Source organism: Salmo trutta, chromosome 16 (assembly GCF_901001165.1).
Source record: "Salmo trutta chromosome 16, fSalTru1.1, whole genome shotgun sequence".
Classification (NCBI taxonomy): Eukaryota; Metazoa; Chordata; class Actinopteri; order Salmoniformes; family Salmonidae; genus Salmo; species Salmo trutta.
The window spans coordinates 31544250-31565886 of record NC_042972.1 but is presented as its reverse complement, the minus strand read 5'-3'; the positions used below and the strand labels follow the sequence as shown (position 1 = coordinate 31565886).

Sequence of the window (21637 nt, the reverse complement as noted above, 5' to 3'; positions counted from 1 at the left end):
TTGCGAAAAAATACATTATGACACTTTTCTGTTTTCGCTTTGACATTTAAAACAGTTTAGCTGACAGCCGTTTTGCACTGTTTCGCTATGGTTTTAGTCAACAATCTAGCAAGAGGGTAATATTTTATTAATGTAGTGGCATCCCCCTAGAAAGCTATGACCTTTGGCTTTCACCTGGAATTGTTTATTTATGTCGGTGAAAAAGTACACAATAAAAGTATAAGACATATACAAATATGATTCATACTTTATAATATGTCCATATATAGTTACAATCTGTTTTAGGAACCTCTGCCCACAATATTTCAGCTTCTTTACCAAATAAATCATGACATTAGTGATAGTCACTAATGATCATCTGTTAAATGTTTAAATCAACATTTGGGGCATTTAAACAGCGTGTATCCCTCCTATAAACAAGAAGAGATGGGCTATGTAAAGGGCTCGAGTTTGTCGTCCTGAGCATATGCAATGTGTCTGCCTCCGACGTAAAACAAATGTTTCACTTCCACACCTCTTTACTTATTTTAGGTTTAAGGATGTGTGTAGGTCGCATTCTTTATCTTAGAGCTATGAAAGTTATGTATTTAGATCTGACTGCTTGAGACAAATTCAGCGATTGCTTTGCAATGTCTGTGCCATGAAGCTATCGAGCTGGATACTTTTTTTTTTAAGGACCACCCCTTTGAGTTAATGTTGCAGTGAAGTGAAATAAATGGATGTAATGATGTAGCCAACCACCAGAGGATTTTGGCATGGTCCTAGGAAGGTCTGGATGGCTGTCTTCTGACTTATAAAATGGTGGGAAATCAATAAAATAAGTAATGTAAACATAAAAAAATATGTTTATGTAATTAGCTTAAAATGCAAACGAACACAGACACTGGACAGAAGAACTCTACCTAGAAGGCCACCATCCCAGAGTCGCCTCTTCACTGTTGACATTGACATTGACATTGGTGTTTTACGGATACTATTTAATGAAGCTGCCAGTTGAGGACTTGTGAGGCATCCGTTTCTCAAACTAGACACTCTAATGTACTTGTCCTCTTGCTCAGTTGTGCACCGGGGCCTCCCACTTTGCGCTGCTCTTCAGTTTCTTGGCAATTTCTCGTATGGAATAGGCTTCATTTCTCAGAACAAGAATAGACTGACGAGTTTCAGAAGAAAGGTCTTTGTTTCTGGCCATTTTGAGCCTGTAATGGAACCCACAAATACTGATTCTCCAGATACTCAACTAGTCTAAAGAAGGCCCGTTTTATTGCTTCTTTAATTAGAACAACAGTTTTCAGCTGTGCTAACATAATTGCAAAAGGGTTTTCTAATGATCAATAAGACTTTTAAAATGATGAACTTGAATTAGCTAACGCAACGTTCCATTCGAACACAGGAGTGATGTTTGCTGATAATGGGCCTCTGTACGCATACGTAGATATTCCTTCTTTTTTTATCTGCCGTTTCCAGCTACAATAGTCATTTACAACATTAACAATGTCTACACTGTATTTCTGATCAATATGATGTTATTTTAATGGACAATTTTTAAAATTTTCATTAACTTTTGAACGGTAGTGTACATATGAAATGAGTAAAGCAGTATGTAAACATTATTAAAAAGTGACTAGTGTCCCATGTCTATGTACATAGGGCAGCAGCCTCTAAGATGTGGGATTGAGTAACCGGGTGGAAGCCAGCTAGTGATGGCTATTTAACACTTGAGATAGATGGCCTTGAGGCCTATACTGACCTCGCCTTCTGGATGATAGCGGGTTGAACAGGCCGTGGCTCGGGTGGTTGATGTCTTTTTGGCCTTCCTGTGACATCGGGTGCTGTAGGTGTCCTGGAGGGCAGGCAGTGTGCCCCCGGTGATGCGTTGGGCAGACCGCACCACCCCCTTGAGAGCCCTGCGGTTGTGGGCCATGCAGTTGCCGTACAAGGCGGTGATACAGCCCGACATGATGCTCACTATTGTGCATCTGTAAACGTTTGTGAGGGTCGTAGGGGCCAGGCCTTCCTTACCACACTGTCTGTGTGGGTGGACCATTTCAGATTGTCAGTGATGTGCACTGTGCAACTTGAAGCTTTTCACCTTCTCCACTGTGGTCCCATCGATGTGGATAGGGGGGCACTCCCTCTACTGTTTCCTGAAGTCCACGACCAGCTCCTTCGTTTTGTTGACGTTGAGGGAGAGGTAATTTACCTGGCACCACTTCGCCAGGGCCCTCACCTCCTCCCTGTAGGCTGTCTTGTCATTGTTGGTAATCAGGCCTACTACTGTTGTGTCGTCTGCAAACTTGATGATTGAGTTGGAGGCGTGCGTGACTACGCAGTCACGGGTGAACAGGGAGTACAGGAGGGGGCTGAGCACGCACCCTTGTGGGGCCCCTGTGTTGAGTATCAGCGAAGTGGAGGTGTTGTTTCCTACCTTCACCACCTGAGAGCGGCCCGTCAGGAAGTCCAGGACCCAGTTGCAGAGGGCGGGGTTCAGACCCAGGGCCCTGAGCTTAATGATGACCTTGGAGTTTACTATGATGTTGAATGCTGAGCTATAGTCAATGAACAGCCTTCTTACATAGGTATTCCTCTTGTCCAGTTGGGATAGGGCCGTGTGCAGTGCGATGGCAATTGCATCGTCTGTAGATTTATTGGGAAGGTATGCAAATTGAAGTGGATCTAGGGTGTCAGGTAAGGTAGAGGTGATTATGGTCCTTAACTAGTCTCTCAAAGCACTTCATGATGACAGAAGTGAGTGCTACGGGGCGATAGTCATTTAGGTCAGTTACATTTGCTTTCCTGGGTACAGGAACAATGGTGGACATCTTGAAGCAAGCGGGGACAGCAGACTGTGATAGAGGGAGATTAAATATGTCATTAAACACTCCAGCCAACTGGTCTGTGCATGCTCTGAGGACGCGGCTAGGCATGCGGTTTGGGCCGGCAGCCTTGCGAGGGTTAACGCGCTTAAATGTCTTACTCACGTTGGCCACGGAGAGCGAGAGACCACAGTCCTTGGGAGCGGACAGCAAGTTGGTGGCACTGTGTTATCCTCAAAGCGGGCTAAGAAGGTGTTTACCTTGTCCGGGAGCAAGACGTCGGTGTCCACGACGTGGCTGGTTTTCCCTTTGTAATCCATGATTTTCTGTAGGCCCTGCAACATATGTCTCGTGTCTGAGCACTTGAATTGCGACACTCTGAATAACTACACTGTTTGTATTAAACCATATTCCCAGTCACCTTGCCATGGTTAAATGCGGTGGTTCGCGCTTTCAGTTTTGCGTGAATGCTGCCATCTATCCACGGTGTTTGGTTTGGGTAGGTTTTAATAGTCACAGTGATGAACTCAGTCACCATGTCCGTGTATATGTCAATGTTATTCTCAGAGGCTACCCGGAACATATCCCAGTCTGCGTGATCAAAACAATCTTGAAGCATTGATTCCGATTGGTTAGACCAGGGCTGAAAATACCTTAGCACATGTACTTCCTTTTTGAGTTTCTGCCTATAGGAAGGGAGGAGCAAAATGGAGTTGTGATCTGATTTGCTGAAGGGAGGGCGGGGGAGGGCCTTGTAGCCATCCCGGAAGGGGGAGTAACAATGGTTTAGCATTTTTAGAGCGTGAGTAGTACTGGCAATGTGTTGATAGAACTTTGGTAGTGTTATCCTCAAATGTTCTTTGTTAAAATCCCCAGCTACAATAAATGCGGCCTCAGGATATGTGGTTTCCAGCTTGCACAAAGTCCAGTGTAGTTCCTTGAGGGCCGTTGTGTTATCGGCTTTAGGGGGAATATACATGGCTTTGACTATAACCAAAGATAATTATTTTGGTTGGAAATACAGTCTGCATTTGATTGTGATGTATTTATTCTAGGTCAGGTGAACAAAAGTACTTGAGTTTCTGTAGGTTATCACAATCACACCATAAGTAGTTAATCATGAAACATACACCACCACCTTTCTTCTTCCCAGAAAGTTCTTTATTCCTGTCTGCGTGATGTACTGAGAACCCAGCTGGCTGTATGGACGGGGACAGTATATCCGGAGAGAGCCTTGATTGCATGAAACAGAGTATGTTATAGTCCCTGATGTCTCTCTGGAAGGAGATCTTTGCCCTGAGTTCATCTACTTTGTCCAGAGACTGAACATTAGCGAGTACTATACTCGGAAGCGGAGGATGGTGTGCACGCTTCCTGAGTTGGACTAGAAGTCCACTCCTAATACCTCTTCCAAATCAACATGCGTGCAATGGCGCACGCAGACGCACGCGCATGCCCGGTCTAGTCAGCATGTTAATAAGGTTTAATTCAGCGTTGAAAAGGCAAAACCTTTACATTTGTTCTACCTGAGTGAGTCTGACCACAAGTCAGAGACCACTATGAGGACACACCAAATGCATTTGATGGATCCTTTTTGTCTTCTTCTAATGACCTTTAAGGGGAGAGTAATCCAAAAGTAACTCATCTGATTACCGTAATTTCCGGACTATTAAGCGCACGTGAATATAAGCCGCAGGTGCCTACCAGTACATTGAAACAAATTAACTTTACACAGGCTTTAACGAAACACGGCTTGTAACAAAAATAAATAGGCTTTAACGAAACATGGCTTGTAACAAAAATAAATAGGCTTTAATGAAACACGGCTTGTAACAAAAAATTTAAAATTATCAGTAAGCTTTAGTTGTCTTTTTGCACTGAGTCAATTCCTCACGCTGCTGTTTCCAACGTCTTATCATCGACTCATTAAGACCAAGCACTCGTGCAGCAGCTCTATTTCCTTTTCCAACAGCCAGATCAATCGCCTTCAACTTGAAAGTTGCATCATATGCATTTCTCCGTGTCTTTGCCATGATGAGGGTGACAAAATGACTACCGTAATCAGAATGATGGGAAGTATGAGCGCTCGATTTAATCTAAACAGTAAACAAAAAAGTTGTTTGACCTTAACCCGTTCGGCAATTTCATTGGTCTAATGAAAGCTTCATGCCGCCAAAAAAAACTGAGCAGATCACAGAATGTGTTTTTTTGGAGAAAAAAAAATTGAAAGCGGGAACAATCCATATATTAGCCGCGTCATTGTTTAAGCCGCGACGTTCAAAGCGTGGGAAAAAAGTTGCGGCTTATAGTCCGGAATTTACGGTATGTTACTGATAATGGGTAATGCAAAAGTTACGTTACTGATTACAATTTTGGACAGGTACTGTAACTAGTAACTGTAATGGATTACATTTACAACAGAAAGTAACCTATCCAACCCTGCGCGCACACACATGCACGCACGCACACACACACACACACACACAAAATCAAGATATACAGCCTGTAGCGTGTGGTCGGGAAGAATGAGTCAATGTCTTACTCATCCTATCGTTCACTAAAAATAGACAAGCACACCTGCCCACGGCAAGGGTGGAATTTACATATTTGAATAAGTTTAGATTAAGTTCAGTTTTCTACATAGAAAACTAGGAAAAAGGGGAAGGAATCTCTCAGTATCTAACACAAAGTCACTCTGTTTCTGTTTGTGAAAGTGTAAATGTTTGTTCTGGTATGTGTATACACACTGAAGAACTCGGGCTGCTCTTCTTGTATCTCAACAATCGACAGCTGGACAAATTTCAAAACATATAAGATATTACAGTACATTCAGTAAAATATTCAGACCCCTTGACTTTTTCCACACTTTGTAACGTTACAGCCTTATTCTAAAATGTATTAATTACATTGTTTTCATCATCAATCTACACACAATCCCCCATTTTGACAAAGCAAAATCAAGTTTTTTCAAATGTATTAAAAATAAAAAACAGAAATACCTTATTTACATAAGCATTCAGACCCTTTGCTATGAGACTTGAAATTGAGCTCAGGTGCATCCTGTTTCCAGTGATCATCATTGAGATGCTTCTAAAACTTCATTGGAATCCACCTGTGGTAAATTCAATTGATTGGACATGATTTGGAAAGCCACACACCTGTCTATATAAGGTCCCACACTTGACAGTGCATGTCAGAGCAAAAACCAAGCCATGAGGTCGAAGGAATTGTCCGTAGAGCTCAGAGACAGGATTGTGTCGAGGCACAGAAGGCAACGCCCGGCCAAACTGAGCAATGGGGGGAGAAGGGCCTTGGTCAGGGAGCTCCAGAGTTCCTGTCAGGGAAAACATTCCAGAAGGACAACCATCTCTGCAGCAATCCACCAATCAGGCCTTTATGGTAGAGTGGTCAGACAGAAGCCACTCCTCAGTAAAAGGCACATGACAGCCCGCTTGGAGTTTGCCAAAAGTCACCTAAAGGACTCTCTGGTCGATTAAACCAAGATTTAACTCTTTGGCCTGAATGCCAAGCGTTACGTCTGGAGGAAATTTGGCACCATCCCCCACGGTGAAGCATGGTGGTAGCAGCATCATGCTGTGGGGATGTTTTTCAGTGGCAGGGACTGGGAGACTAGTTAGGATTGAGAGAAAGATGAAGTACAGAGATCCTTGATGAAAACCTGCTCCAGAGCGCTCAGGACCTCAGACTGGGGCGAAGGTTCACCTTCCAATAGGACAATGACCCTAAGCACACAGCCAAGACAACACAGGTGTGGCTTCAGGACAAGTCTCTGAATGTCCTTGAGTGGCCCAGCCAGAGCCCAGACTTGAACCCGATCAAACATCTCTGGAGACCTGAAAATAGCTGTGCAGCGACGCTCCCCATCCAACCTGACAGAGCATGACAGGATCTGCAGAGAAGAATGGGAGAAACTCCCCAAATACAGGTGTGCCAAGCTTATAGTGTCATAACCAAGAAGACTCAAGGCTGTAATCGCTGCCAAAGGTTCTTGAACAAAATACTGAGTAAAGGGTCTAAATACTTATGTAAATGTGATATTTGTTTTTATTTATTTATTTATTTTTTTTACCCCTTTTTGCTTTGTCATTATGGGGTATTGTGTGTATATTGATGAGGGAAGAAACTATTTAATTCACAGTAGAATAAGGCTGTAACGTAACAAAATGTGCAAAACATGTTTTTGCTTTGTCATTATGGGCTATTGTGTGTATATTGATGAGGAAGTATAAATTGAATCCATTGTGGAATAAGGATAACGTAACAAAATGTTCAATCTTGGCTTCATCAGACCAGAGAATCTTGTTTCTCATGGTCTGAGCGTCCTTTATGCACCTTTTGGCTAACTCCAAGTGGGCTGTCATGTGCATTTTACTGAGGAGTGGCTTCTGTCTAGCCACTCTACCATAAAAGCCTGATTGGTGGAGTGCTGCAGAGATGGTTGTCCTTCTGAAAGGTTCTCCCATCACCAAAGATGAACTCTGGAGCTCTGTCAGAGTGACCATCGAGTGCTTCGTCACCTCCCTGACCAAGGCCCTTCTCCCCCGATTGCTCAGTTTTGCAGGGCGACCAGCTCTAGGAAGAGTATTGGTGGTTCCAAACTTCTTCCATTTAAGAATGATGGAGGCAACTGTGGTTTGGGGACCTTCAATGCTGTAGACATTTTTTGGTACTCTTCCCCAGATTTGTGCCTTGACACAATCCTGTCTCGGAGCTCTATGAACAATTCCTTCGACCTCATGGCTTGGTTTTTGCTCTGACATGCACTGTCAAGTGTGGGATCTTATATAGACCAGGTGTGTGCCATTCCAAATCATGTCCAATCAATTGAATTTCAAGTTTGATCAATGGAAACAGGATGCACCTGAGCTCAATTTTCTAGTCTTTTCTAGTCTCATAGCAAAGGGTCTGAATACTAATGTAAACATTTGCAAAAATGACTAAAAACCTGTTTTCACTTTGTCATTATGGGGTATTTATTTTTTATTTCACCTTTATTTAACCAGGTAAGCAAGTTGAGAACAAGTTCTCATTTACAATTGCGACCTGGCCAAGATAAAGCAAAGCAGTTCAACACATACAACAACACAGAGTTACACATGGAGTAAAACAAACATACAGTCAATAATACAGTAGAAAAATAAGTCTATATACAAAGTGAGCAAATGAGCTGAGATAGGGGAGGTAAAGGCAAAAAAGGCCATGGTGGCGAAGTAAATACAATATAGCAAGTAAAACACTGGAATGGTAGATTTGGTAGATTTGCAGTGGAAGAAAGTGCAAGTAGAAATAGAAATAATGGGGTGCAAAGGAGCAAAATAAATAAATACAGTAGGGGAAGAGGTAGTTGTTTGTACAGGTGCAGTAATCTGTGAGCTGCTCTGACAGCTGGTGCTTAAAACTAGTGAGGGAGATAAGCGTTTCCAGTTTCAGAGATTTTTGTAGTTCGTTCCAATCATTGGCAGCAGAGAACTGGAAGGAGAGGCGGCCGAAGGAGGAATTTGCTTTGGGGGTGACCAGAGATATACCTGCTGGAGCGCGTGCTACAGGTAGGTGCTGCTATGGTGACCAGCGAGCTGAGATAAGGGGGGACTTTACCTGGCAGGGTCTTGTAGATGACCTGGAGCCAGTGGGTTTGGCGACGGGTATGAAGCGAGGGCCAGCCAACGAGAGCGTACAGGTCGCAGTGGTGGGTAGTATATGGGGCTTTGGTGACAAAACGGATGGCACTGTGATAGACTGCATCCAATTTATTGAGTAGGGTATTGGAGGCTATTTTGTAAATGACATCGCCGAAGTCGAGGATCAGTAGGATGGTCAGTTTTAGGGTATGTTTGGCAGCATGAGTGAAGGATGCTTTGTTGAGAAATAGGAAGCCAATTCTAGATTTAACTTTGGATTGGAGATGTTTGTCTGTGAGTCTAGAAGGAGAGTTTACAGTCTAACCAGACACCTAAGTATTTGTAATTGTCTACATATACTAAGTCAGAACCGTCCAGAGTAGTGATGCTGGACGGGCGGGCAGGTGCAGGCAGCGATCGGTTGAAGAGCATGTATTTAGTTTTACTTGCATTTAAGAGCATTTGGAGGCCACGGAAGGAGAGTTGTATGGCATTGAAGCTCGTCTGGAGGGTTGTTAACACAGTGTCCCAAGAAGGGCCAGAAGTATACAGAATGGTGTCGTCTGCGTAGAGGTGGATCAGAGCCTCACCAGAAGCAAGAGCGACACCATTGATGTATACAGAGAAGAGAGTCGGCCCAAGAATTGAACCCTGTGGCACCCCCATAGAGGCCTTGAGTGTGGCTGAGGTGCACCCATGACCAGCTCTGAAACCAGATTGCATAGCGGAGAAGGTGCGGTGGGATTCGAAATGGTCGGTAATCTGTATGTTGACTTGGCTTTCGAAGACCTTAGAAAAGGCAGGGTAGGATAGATATAGATCTGTAGCAGTTTGGGTCAAGAGTGCCCCCCCCCTTTGAAGAGGGGGATGACCGCAGCTGCTTTCCAATCTTTGGGAATCTCAGACGACACGAAAGAGAGGTTGAACAGGCTAGTAATAGGGGTTGCAACAATTTCGGCAGATAATTTTAGAAAGAAAGGGTCCAGATTGTCTAGCCCGGCTGATTTGTAGGGGTCCAGATTTTGCCGCTCTTTCAGAACATCAGCTGACTGGATTTGGGAGAAGGAGAAATGGGGAAGGCTTGGCCGAGTTGCTGTGGGGGGTGCAGTGCTGTTGACCGGGGTAGGGGTAGCCAGGTGGAAAGCATGGCCAGCCGTAGAAAAATGCTTATTGAAATTCTCAATTACCGTAGATTTATCCGTGGTGACAGAGTTTCCTATCCTCAGTGCAGTGGGTAGCTGGGAGGTATTTTGTGTAGATTGATGAATTTTTTTAATTTATTTAATCAATTTCAGAATAAGGCTGTAACGTAACACAATTTGGAAAAAGTCAAGGGATCTGAATACATTCGAATACATTCCGATTGCACCGTATGCTGTTTAATAGACAAATTAAACAACTTCTAGACAAATGAAACAACTTATTTTCTCGCTTTGAGGACAATACAGTGCCACTGACACGGCCCGCTACCAAAACCTCCTTGACCGGGGCCAACGTGAGTAAAAAATGTAAACGTGTTAACCCTCGCAAGGCTGCCGGCCCAGACGGCATCCCTAGCCGTGTCCTCAGAGCATGCGCAGACCAGTTGTCTGGAGTGTTTACGGACATATTCAATCAATCCCTATCCCAGTCTGCAGTTACCACATGCTTCAAGAGGGCCACCATTGTTCCTGTACCTAAGAAAACGAAGGTAACTGAGCTAAACGACTATCGCCCCGTAGCACTCACTTCCGTCATCATGAAGTGCTTTGAGAGACTAGTCAAGGATCATATCACCTCCACCCTACCTGACACCCTAGACCCACTCCAATTTGCTTACCGCCCCAATAGGTCAGACGATGCAATCGCAATCACACTGCCCTAACCCATCAGGACAAGAGGAATACCTATGTAAGAATGCTGTTCATCGATTACAGCTCAGCATTTAACACCATAGTACCCTCCAAACTAGTCATTAAGCTTGAGACCCTCTGTCTCAACGCCGCCCTGTGAAACTGGGTCCTGGACTTTCTGACGGGCCGCCCCCAGGTGGCGAGGGTAGGAAACAAAATCTCCACCCCGCTGATCCTCAGCACGGGGGCCCCACAAGGGTGCATTCTCAGCCCTCTACTGTACTCCCTGTTCACCCATGGCTGCGTGGCCATGCACGCCTCCAACTCAATCATCAAGTTTGCAGACGACACTACAGTGGTAGGCTTGATTACCAACAACGACGAGACAGCCTACTGGGAGGAGGTGAGGGCCCTCGGAGTATGGTGTCAGGAAAATAACCTCACACTCAACGTTATCAAAACAAAGGAGATGATCGTGGACTTCAGGATACAGCAGAGGGAGCACCCCCCTATCCACATCGACGGGACAGTAGTGAAGAAGGTGGAAAGTTTTATCCTCAGGAGGCTAAAGAAATTTGGCTTGTCACCGAAAACACTCAAACTTTTACAGATGCACAATCGAGAGCATCCTGTCGGGCTGTATCAACGCCTGGTACGGCAACTGCTCCGCCCACAACCGTAAGGCTCTCCAGAGGGTAGTGAGGTCTGAACAACGCATCACCAGGGGCAAACTACCTGCCCTCCAGGACACCTACACCACCCGATGTCACAGGAAGCCCAAAAAGGGCAACAACCACCCGAGCCACTGCCTGTTCACCCCGCTATCATCCAGAAGGCGAGGTCAGTACAGGTGCATCAAAGCTGGGATCGAGAGACTGAAAAACAGCTTCTATCTCAAGGCCATCAGACTGTTAAACAGCCATCACTAACATTGAGTGGCTGCTGCCAACATACTGACTCAATCTCTAGCTACTTTAATAATAAAAAATTGGATGTAATAAATGTATCACTAGTCACTTTAAACAATGCCACTTTAAATAATGTTTACATACCCTACATTACTCATCTCATATGTATATACTGTACTCTATACCATCTACTGCATCTTGCCTATGTCACACGGCCATCGTTCATCCATATATTAATATGTACATATTGTTATTCATTCCTTCACACTTGTGTGTATAAGGTAGTTGTTGTGAAATTGTTAGATTACTTGTTAGATATTACTGCACGGTCGGAACTAGAAGCACAAGCATTTCGCTACACTCGCATTAACATCTGCTAACCATGTGTATGTGACCAATAACATTTTATTTGATATGAAATGTAGCCTATTTGAAATGATGAGCGGTTCATAAATTCACTTTTTCATGTTTATTAAAATACTTTTATTTAAATCATATAGTTTGGTTTCTATACTTCAAAACAAAATGGTAGGTCCAGGTAGTCACAAAAATAGATAAGTGTTGGTTAAATTGTGATTTTAATGAATGGAGCAAATTCGGAGAGGAAGTTTTATTCCTGTGAGCGAGGAGGAGCGTTTTTTTGCGGAGCGGTTGGAAAGTATGTGGAGCTTCAGAGCACCGCTCATGGAGCAAGATTTCTGACCGCTCAACTCCGCTCACATACTGTAGTCTGCTCTGGGCTGACTTAATAGATCACTGACTGACTGAACTGTGTTGCTTGGCGAGGCAGGGGATGAGAGAGGCCAAGGCAGGGGTGAGAGTGTCCGAGGCAGGGGGTGAGAGAGACCGAGGCTGGGTGAGAGCAGAGAGAGACAGAGGCAGGGGGGGTAGGAGAGTAGGGCTGGGACTATACCAATATCACGATACTCGTTAGTAGCGTGGCAAGGAAACAAAACACGAAGCAGATTTAACTTCTTAGGAAAACAGCCCTAATGTTGGAAACAAACATCATTATGTTGTCATCCAGAGTCACATTTATTTATTTTCCAAGCTATAACGCACAATATTTTACATAAAGCAGGTTTTTAAAGGACAAAAGTTCAGTCTGTTTCGCATTTTCATTTATGCCATATTGTGATACTGTTATCATCCTGGTCCTAGAAGAGAGTGAGAGGTGGAAAGAAATGAACGAGAAAGGGAAAGAGATCATGGAGAAAAGAAGAGAGTGAGACAAAGTAAGGAGGCAGTGAACACACACTGTACTTTCTCATAAAGAGAGCAGCTGAGACATGGAGGTAGTACAGACAGTGAAAGATGCCATTCTCCTGGGGGGGCCGCAAGAGTGACAGAGAGGACTGTTGTGTAACTGCAAGGTTCCCTTGGCGTGACATCAGCACAGGGACAGAGGAGGACAGAGAGGAAGGGGTGTCATAGTCAATTATCCAACTATTTCTCTCACTGGTGAGTTTTTGTGTAGGGCTAAGTGTTCTGTACAGTGAACTGTACAGTGGGTAACAGCATTTGCTCCTATCTGTGACGGGAGCAATGTTATAAAGAGCAGCTCTACTGTCGGCCTATCTGTCTGAATTCAAGAAGTGGACAGGACGACCCAGTCAATGACCTCTAACCTCTAACCCCCAGGGCAAGTGTTGCACCTATCACCTTGGTCTGGAAGGCACTAGCCTCAAGCTTGATCATGTCCACACTCTCTTATTAGCCAAGCCAAACAAAGAGACTCCATTTTGATCAATTGTCTTAGAGAAGTTCATAACCCTGCTTGCACAAGCTCCCAACATGCCCCTGGGGAGGAAGACGTAGCAAATTAATAGTGTCAGTGACTTTATGAACCTCAAGCTTGAAGACTTTTGTACTTGTAAGAAATGTTTAAGTTTCTGCATTTCTTTAAACTCTTAAGTTTCCCTGTCTCTGGTGCATCTTTACCTGTCTCACTGCAAGAACATCTGCTCTAATGAGTCACTTTCCCCACATAGACACAGAGAAAGGACCGAGACAAACATACAAAGAGATTCTTTCCTCTCCAGATGGTGGCCTTTGTCTTGTTCATATTCCATGAGACATTAACAACCACTTAAGACCCAGCCTTTCGATATCAAACACTAAACCCACATAAAAACATGAGTCACATCAGTTCCATACCACTGTCTAGACCTCCCCAACCTCCATACAGACCTTTTAATAACCTCTGCTTTACCTTATTTCTCTTCTGAAGCTCCCTGAAGACAATAGATTCAGCTCCCCGACAAAACCAAGATGGACTCACACATCAAAGACAGTAGCCTTCCCTTCCACAGATGGCACCCTTGGTAACAGTCCAGATCTCAACACAATGCAGCCCAGAAGAGCAGCATGCCAGAAGCAGCAAATAAACCATGAATGAGGAGGAGAACAAAAAAAGAAGGATCGAGTAAAGAGGGGTGAACGTGAAGGCTGGGAGGACGAGAGAGAGAGAGGAAAGTGACTATTGAGAGAAGGTAAGGTGGAAAACCAGACACTTCAGAGAAAGAGGAGAATTTGGGTGTCAATCACTGTGGCGATGGGGGAGGTAGAAAAAGCTGCAAAAAGCAAAACCCACAGTAAATTCACAACAACTCACAGAGAGGGATGGAATGAGGGAAAGAGAGAGCGAGAGAAAGAAAGAAAGCCCATGGGAGAGAGGAACATATAGAAAGTGAGATGGAGAGAGAGAGTGGGAGAAAAAATACAGAGATGAGGGAACAGAGGGAGAGGAAGGGCTTTGCACTGCCAATTAAAGTTCTCATTGGATCTGGCAGACATATAACTACAGGATGTAGTGCTAGTCTCTTTGATGTGCTGGAATTGGAAAGTTTATTCAGCAGCTTAACAAATGATAGTCCAGCACAACAAAGAAACTAGTATGGTATAAATGGTATGAGTCAGAAAGCACAACCCTGCCATTAGCAGGAGTTTTATTATGTCAGAGGAAGCTTCAGCCACCACATTCCATCCATCCCACCTACCTGAGAACAAAACTCTGCCAACATATAGCCCTAGGCCTGGCTGTAGTTCACCCTACAATTACTTAGACAGGGTGGATTGAGCCTGCTGCCTAGCTCCATTACCCCCAGCCTGATATATATCGGCTACAATTGATTTACCTTTGTAAATAAACGTCTTGAAATAAAAGCCATTGACACCAGTTCCCAACATGGGTATGCACGTGAAGGCCGTCAATCAGTGTGAAATCTCTTCTTTTTAAGACTTTTACAGAGTGTGAAATATGTAATGTCGCCAAGCAGACAAGGCCATTACTTATGTAATCACCTGAGTCAAACACTGCAAAACACTGCAACGATACTATACAATAATTGTCACAGAATACCATACCAATGTGGATACTGAAAATTGACTACAGACATCCTGTTCTGAATCAGAACAGGCCTTGGACCTTAGTTCGCAATATCAAAAACCTGATTTAAAAACAATTATGGCATAATTTGACAAGTAAGATGCTGATCAGTTGTCTGGTCTCATTCAAGTGCTTTGTCTCAGGAAGAATTGTTTTTGCTTGATTGATAGACATAAGCATAGCTTTCTGTGTTTAAGCACCACTATAGAGGCTAGAGCAAACATGAATAAAACAAAGAAGCATACTCCATATAAAACGATGTAGATAGTATACCATGCACTTTCACTAAGTGAGTACCCTAAACAGGGGCGGACTGGCTGGGTCAGTGGGCATGTCTATTGTCACGTCCTGGCCAGTATAAGGTTAATTGGTTTTGTAGTTTGGTCAGGACGTGGCAGAGGGTATTCGTTTTATGTGGTTCGGGGTGGTGTGTTTGTTGAAGGGGCATTTGATTTAAGTATTCCGGGGTTTTTGGGCACTGTTTGGTTTTCATGTATTCTATGGTTAGTCTAGTGTGTGTGTTTCTATGTTGAGTTAATTGGGGTTGGACTTCCAATTGAAGGCAGCTGTTTGGTGTTGCCTTTGATTGGAAGTCCTATATTAGTTGGGTGTGTTTGTCTTGTATTTTGTGGGAGATTGTTCTGTGTTGAGCCTTATGCTTTGCGAGACTGTTTGTTGTTGTTGTTGTTGTTGTTGTTGTTGTTGTTGTTGTTCGTTCTCGTGGTTTTGTTATTTTGATATTCTTTTTGAAAGTAAATAAACATCAAGATGAGCATACACATACCTGCTGCGTTTTGGTCCTCCATTACCGACGACAACCGTGACATCTATCTTGTTTTTTTGGGCCAAAATGATCATTACTTGGCTAATAAATATTTGATTTATTTAACTAGGCAAGTCAGTTAAAAACAAATTCTTATTTACAATGACGGCCTACCCCGGCCAAACCCTCCCCTAACCCAGACGACGCTGGGAAAATTGTGCACCGCCCTATTGGACTCCCGATCACACCCGGTCTGTAGTGATGCCTCTAGCACTGCAATGCAGCGCCTTAGACTGCTGCGCCACTTGGAAGACTAATAATGGGGCCATGAGGAAAAAATGGTCCGGTGTGGGATCCTCGAGGAAAACAATTGGGCCAGTGTGGTCCCAGTCCGCCCCTGAGCCTAAGAAACATGCTTAAGGTATTTTCTTAAAACTGCATTGTTGGTTAAGGGCTTGCAAGTAAGCATTTCACTGTAAGGTCTACACCTGTTGTATTCGGCACATGTGACAAATAGAATTTGATTTGATTGAACCTAGTGGTGCCAAAAGCCCTGGTCTGCCCTAGAAAGCCTATGAAAATTACGATCGTCAGAAGAGCCAACATTTTTTTTGGGGGGGGGGGGCCGTTTTGGGCTCTAAAATGTGTTCATTATGATCAAGTTTGATCCCCATGGTGTTTGCTACGAATCCAGATATTTAATTAAATAGTGATCCATTCTGACTACTACATTTGTCGTCACTAAGGATCACATGCTGACACAGACCAATCATGGGCCGGCAGGCTATGAGGAGACCCCGATTGACTCTCTCTGGCAGGATGAAAATGACTACATCGACCTTGGCGATTTTTTTGCGTGCATTTAGCCCACTAAGGTATTATAAGAACTGGAGACTGCGTCCAAGAGGTCCGCCTGTTGTTTTCAAGGTAATCTACTCCCATTTACATATGCCGATTCATAGACGGTCTATATCAAGGTTGCATCCGGTTTACATGGACCAACATCACATGCGCGCTAGCACTCAGTGCTTAAAAAAATAGATATTTATTATTCAAAATACAGATCAACAATTTACATTCTTACATCATACAAAACAGAACGCAGGTATTAGAGAAAATACTGGAACAAACAAAAAATATAGAAAAATAAACAATTCTAGTGAAATTGTAATCACTCTGAAAAAATCTTATTTTAATGATTTAGGAAAATGTTATTCTTGTTATTGTTCACTAGGGTTAATGTTTTAATAAAATAGTTAAATTCGATCAAAAAAAATGTAATTTTGGTATAGAATTTTGGAATTTCTGTTTGTGTATGAAGTATTTGGCAACAAGAATAAAAAAATTCACAATCATTTCAGTGGTCTTGTTATCATTGCAATAGTAACATATTATATCTTTCATGTCAAAAACATAGGTAGTGTTCATAATGGTAAATAACTATTTTTCCAAGGTTTACATTCAAAGAACAAGTGAGACAGATTCTCACCTTATTTTCCACAAATATCATAGAATTACATGGATATATCTTATGTAAAATTTTGCAAGGCCTTAACCATACATTTTTCCAGACAATGGCAGGAATAAGCATGTTCCAGAAAAACGTCCAACCTGAGTTCTGGATATATTTTGTGATCATTACCAAAGCTAAGATGAGTTTTCATTAGTGTAGTTACACCACTAGGAATGGCTTTGATCACAGAAATAAACTCTCTGAGAAGTATTGGAAACTCTTTCAATGTTATAAATTGTTCATATGTGAGAATATTACCCTTGTTGTCGAAAACATCAAGAACAAAGTCAATATTCCTCTCATGCCAGCTGGGGTAGAACAATGACTTATTCCTTACAGTTATGTCTGAATTATTTCACAAAAGAGCTTTTGTTGGGGAAAATTGTGCAGGAAACATATTTTCCAGGCCATTAAAGCTTGTTGGGGAAACCTAGAAAATTTAGCAGGTAATCTTTCAGGAATATAATTGCATTTCAGTAAAAATTGAAGACCCCCCGACTTATTAAACACATTATTTGGAATGAAATACCATATTGAATCCGTATTGATCAAACATCTTTCCAACCAGTTTATCTTGAAAGTGTTATTTATGTCAACAAAATCCAACACTTCTAGACCGCCTTCAGCTCTTTTGTTAGAAAGGACTGAATTGTTTTGTTTGTAAGACTTATTTTTCCAGATGAAGTCAAGAAAGGTCTTATTGATCTCTTTACAAGTAGCAGGATTTACACATAACGATAATGAGGGGTACACAAAACGAGACAGTCCCTCTGCCTTGGACAGAAGTACTATCCCAAGCATAGAAAGATCTCTTTGTAGCAAATTATTGAATATATTTTTGGTTTTCTTAATTTTAGGAGAGAAATTCAAATGTTGTCTGACTGAGTGATTTTTTGACAGATGTATTCCTAAATATTTAACAGTCCTTTACAGGAATATTTTCTATTTATTTATCATCAGAGTCAAATAAACTTAAGATTTCACATTTAGAAACATTCCGTTTTAATCCTGATGCAATAGAAAATGCAGTTATAGCATTAAGGGCATGGGCGACCTGGTCTTTGTCTCTTAAGAAAAGAGTAGTATCATCAACCAGTTGGGAAATTTTGATTTCTTTGTTAAAAATACATACAAATTTGCATTATTCAGAATATCTAGAGATAGAAGTTCCACAACCAAAATGAATAAAAATTGCAAAATTGGGCATCCCTGTCGTACACTTCAGTTGATACTGAATCTTTTGGAAGTATTAAGGTTTAGTAACACAGAACTATTTATATTTTTGTAAAACATGCAAATTACTTTGATCAAATTTTCACCAAATCCAAAAAGTTTAAGAGACCTAAAGAGAAATTAATGTTCAATTGTGTCAAAGGCTTTACAGAAGTCCAAAAATAAGACAACCGCATCTGAGTCAATTGCATCTGAATAATCTATAAGGTCCAAGACTAAACGAATGTTAGGGCTTATGTGACGGCCCTTCATAAATCCTGTTTGAGTCTCATTTATAATGCTATCTATTCCTTTCTTTAAACTTTTGGTATAAACCAGAGCAATCAATTTGTAATCAAAATTTAATAAAGTAATTGGTCTCCAATTGTCAATGAGAGAAGGGTCTTTATCGGGCTTCGGAATCAATGAAATAGGGCCCTGTTTCATAGTGGAGACCATTTCCCCACTTTTAATGCAATCTTGAAACATAAAAAAAAAATCAGGTCTTCTAGTAACTCCCAAAACTGTCTATAGAAGTCAACTGACAGGCCATCAGGGCCAGGAGATTTCTCTTTTTTCATTGAATTCAGAGCCTCTCTAATTTCTTCAATTGACACAGGTGAATCGCAAACTGAGTGGAAATCATCCTCAATTACAGGGACATAATTCTGAATGTGCCAAATGTAGCTTTCACAACCATCTTCATGAAATTGAGAGCTGTAAAGGTTTTCATAAAAGGAACTGACAAATGATATTGTAATTGGATCTTTGCATAAAACATTGTTAATTTTGAGTGCAGTTATAGATTTTCTTTTATAGTTTCTCTTTTCAAGTGCAAAAAAAGTAACTAGTGTTTCTTTCCCCCTCTTCAATCCATTTTGCTCTTGACATTACAAAGGCACCCTTTGAGCCGTGTAAAGCTGTTCTAATTCTAGCTGTAACGACTTGAATACAGACTCCTCTTCTTCTGACAGATTATCTTTCTTTAGAAAACTGTCAAGCTTGCTCATCATCTCTTTTTCTCTAACGTTCTTTAATTGCATCAGCTCTTTGGCATGTTTAATAGCTACCACTCTGACTTTATGTTTGAAAAATTCCCATCTACTTCCATGACCCAAGTCTTTTCTTGCAAAAATATCTTTAGCTAACGATGTGATGTTTTCAATGAGAGTAGTATCTTTAAGAAGTGTGTTGTTTAATTTCCAATATCCTTGAGTACCTTTTTGATTTTTTAGTAGCTTGTAAATTCAGGGAAATCAAGTGTTGATCAGAAAAGGGAGCCAACTGATGATCTACATCTATAACAAATTGTAACAAAAAAGGGGAAATTAGGAATAAATCTATTCTAGATTTACGTGACATAGTTTTGTTGGTCCAGGTATAACCCTTTGCATCCGGATTGAAATGACGCCAGGCATCCTCAACACAGAGAACCTTGCATAATGTAGTGATAATATTTCTATTTTGAGGGCTTTGACTCGTTCTAGGAGGAAAACGATCAGCAGATGCATCAGGTGTTTCATTAAAATCCCCTGAAATAATTAGAAAAGCCTCTGAGTATTTGCGCTAGCAGTGCGAGCAGTGACGTCGTCAGTACGTCATCCAAAAACATGACAGACATTGGATGAATGTAAAATGTTAATATCTTCGGCTGTGAGTGCTGGAAAACAAAATCGGCCTCAGCGACAATTATTTGAACTATTTAATGGATGTTTTGTGCATAAAGTTGATGACTAAAGTGTCTTATTAGCAATTTTCAAATCTGACTTCTCTATGTGGCCATTTATGTAAATTGTCTTTCTGGGCCGGGCATCAGTTAAACTGCAGTACCGAAACAACACTGTAGGAGCAGTCAGAACCGTGCTTCTAGATCGGAACCTTGGCCCCTTGATTCAGCACCATTCAGCAATATGGCTCGCTTGATGCGCCAGCGAGACACAGAGTTCCGATTGAGAAACGGACCAAGCCGATTTGGCCAGGGATCGGGATTAGAGAAATCAACGAGAGAAGTGAAACGTTCTTCCTTAGTTGTTAATTTTCTCAAAATCTAAAGGCACAACCTAGATAGTAGTTGAACATGTTATTACTCCAACCTTGTGAAAGTGACAAACTGACAAGTTATAATTTTAGTCAAAAACAACTTTATATTGAAGGCTTGCCTTTGATTTGACGACCTAAACATGCACAGTTCGGTGCGAGAAGACTATTAGAAGTGTTTCTGCGCACGAGTTTAGTTAGCCAACATCGCCATGACATCGCCTACAAGCATGATCTGGGATTTCTATTGGATAATCAGTTTCTGCCTATCTTCATACTGTACGGTCATTGATTGGAAGTTTTCCATAGGAATATGTGGATGAGATCAACGCTATCACTATCTACTAGTTTTAATATCTATGGGTAACTATTGACGACAACATTTTAGAGGCTATTAAGGATGCGCTGTTTAATGTGGTCCTAGGCCGCTAGCTGTCTGGACTACACACTGACAACCCATTTAGCCCAGTTACGATTAAATTAAATCGTCAGCAATCACACTTTATAATCAAATTGATTAATACAAACTATTTGAGCAACTTTTAAAACAAAAATGGATGGTCAAGACTTTCCACAACTTTGCGCCTGAGAGGCACCTTTTGGCAACTACACTAACATTCCGGCAATTCCTCCTTAATTGGACCAATAAATCATAGTTTCCTTTATCAGTGACATGGAGAAAATCCCCCGTGAAACTGGACGCGTAGACCTACCGGCCTGCACTCTGCAGAGCATCCCAGCTCACAACGAACGGCAACGACCTCACCTGACAACCGTTCAAGTCCTCACTCACCTTTCCACTTGTAGCATAACAATCCACCCGTGGCTCCCTGTTCTGCCTCCAAACTACTGAGAGTTATTCAATTAATAAGCAAACTGTATATTTACTCTGTCACTCCAGTCCCTTGTCAGATAGCCGCCTCTGCTGCATAACGTTTATGAAGAAAGAGTATTGTGGCGCATCCCAGGTCCCGCGAAGCGATAATCAAAGTCGTGTTTAATTTAACTGTAACACAGGCAGACTCGTTGGCTCAGGTTGGGCAGAAGCTGCAGTACTGTAAGTCTAGACTTGTTCGGTTGCCTGAAGGAGAGTTCTAAACAATTCCCTCGTTTTCCTTTTCTTTTTTTCAGTCTCATTTTCTCTCTCCCTCCCAGTCCCGACCTGGATTACAAGCTCTACCCGCCCATGTCAGCAGCCAATGGCGCGAAGACCTCGTGCGTTCATGAAATATTTGCAGCTATACCTTTATCAGGTAAGAACACCAGGTATAAGCCTCTTATTATAGCTCAATGGTATAGGCTAACCCATTTTGATATTTATGTCTCAGAGTCAGAGTTTTGCACTAGGCATATGGGATGACACTATGTTGAAGGAAGTGAAGATACATTTAAACCAGAAAAGAAGAGATATGGCCCAGCATAGCTTGTTTGGAAGAAATAAATTCATATAGATTGGAGGATGGGAGGAAGAAGATGATAAAACATGAGATCACTGCCTGTCTATCTGTCAGACAGACGGCTAATTGTTTTGA

The 21637-nt window shown here is 42.1% G+C and overlaps 1 protein-coding gene across 6 annotated transcripts in view; it reads right to left on the bottom strand.

The window, feature by feature from the left end:
- LOC115150540 (collagen alpha-1(VII) chain) overlaps positions 1–21346 on the bottom strand; it is a 120197-nt gene extending 98851 nt beyond the window's left edge. For 2 of the 6 annotated variants that reach the window (XM_029693952.1, XM_029693949.1), the window contains exon 1: positions 20994–21335. The gene's annotated coding sequence lies outside the window, so the exon portion shown is untranslated. The other 4 variants (XR_003867123.1, XM_029693953.1, XM_029693950.1 and 1 more) reach the window with 4 other exon arrangements.
- Between the last annotated feature and the right edge of the window lie 291 nt (positions 21347–21637).